Source organism: Pipistrellus kuhlii, unplaced genomic scaffold (genome assembly GCF_014108245.1).
Source record: "Pipistrellus kuhlii isolate mPipKuh1 unplaced genomic scaffold, mPipKuh1.p scaffold_m20_p_2, whole genome shotgun sequence".
Lineage (NCBI taxonomy): Eukaryota > Metazoa > Chordata > Mammalia > Chiroptera > Vespertilionidae > Pipistrellus > Pipistrellus kuhlii.
The window spans coordinates 106,464,031-106,465,676 of NW_023425515.1; positions in this window are offsets into that span (position 1 = coordinate 106,464,031).

Consider the following 1,646-nt stretch of genomic DNA (forward strand, 5'->3'; position numbering starts at 1 on the left):
GAAAAAAGTAAATATATTCTTAATATTTTATTGTGAAAACTAGTGGCCCTGTGCACAAAATTCATGCAAGGGGGTGGGGGAGCAGTCCCTCAGCCCAGCTTGCACCCTCTCCAATCTGGGACCCCTTGACAGATTGGGTCAGACATCCCTCTCACAATCCAGGAATTCTGGCTCCTAACTGTTCACCTGCCTGCCTGCCTGATTGCCCCTAACTACACTGCCTGCTGGCCTGCTCACCCCCAACTATCGCCCCTGCCGGCCTGCTCACTCCACCTGCCCTCCTCACCAGCCTAATCACCCCCATCTGACCCCCACATATGGCCTGCTTGCCCCCAACTAGCCCCCCTGCTGGCCTGCTCACCCTTAACTGCACCCCCCACCAGCCTGATCACCCCCAGTGGCTCCTCCCACCAGCCTGATCACCCACAATTGCTGTTCCATCCTGACCTGATCACCTATAAACTGCCCTCCCCTCTTGGCCCCTAACTGCCTCTACCTTAGTCCTGCCATTATGGCTTTGTCCAGAAGAACATCTAGAAGGTCTCCCAGTCTAACTAGCATATTACCCTTTTATTAGTATAGATAGAGGCTTGGTGCATGAGTGCAGAATAGCTAGTTTGCCCTAAAGGGTGTCCTGGATCAGGGTGGGGGTTCCCTTGGGTAAGGGGTCTGTGGTGGTTTGTAGGCCAGCTATGCCCGCATGGGGGTCGTGGCCAGCCTGGTGAGGAGTTGATAGTTGTTTGCAGGCTGGTCATGACCCCCAGCAGCGACTCTCGCCTCATGGAGCATGGCCAGGTTGGGTAAGGGACTGAGGGCCATTTGCAGCCCCTCCCTTGGCAGCTGGCAACAACAACCCAAGCCTCCCATGTGCCCAGGCCGATTCCATGGCCACCACCCACAGGCTCCTCTTTCAGCAGCAGCGAGGGAGGGATGGGGCAACCCAAGCCTTCCATGCACCTGTGCTGGTTTTGTGTCCATTGCCCCCAGGCCCCTCCTTCAGTGCCCACTTGGGCCGGCTGCATGTCCTCCACTCACAGGCCCCATCTTTGATGCCTGGACCAGTTCCATTACCTTCACTCACAGGCCCCTCCTTCAGCGGCCGGCCCAAGCGGATAGGATGCTTGGCTTCCTCCTTTGCCAGGGACGACCCAAGCCTCCCATTCACTCTGGCTGCCTCTGTGGCTACTGCCATCTTTGTCCCACTAATTTGCATACTCATTCCTAATTGGCTGGTGGGTGTCATGAACTGACAGTCAATTTACATATTTCTCTTTTATTAGTGTAGTTTTGACTTCTCAGACCCCCTCACAAAGGGTTGCAGAGAACCCAGAGGTAATCAGACCACATTTTGAGAACCATTGTGTAGATGACTACCTCAGTCATAGACTCAATCTCCACCCCTGATGTGGGTGGGTGAAGAAGCCAACCAATCCATGTGTCTCTCTCACATGGATGTTTCTCTTTCTCTGTCTCTCCCCCTCCCTTTCACTCTCTCTAAAAAGAAAAAAAATCAATGAAAAATTATCCTCAGTGATGATTAACAACAAAACAAAACAACAACAACAACAACAACAACAAACAATTGGTATCAAGTACTACCGCTCCTTCCTTACCCTTAAACATGGTGGTCTGAGGATAAGGTCCAG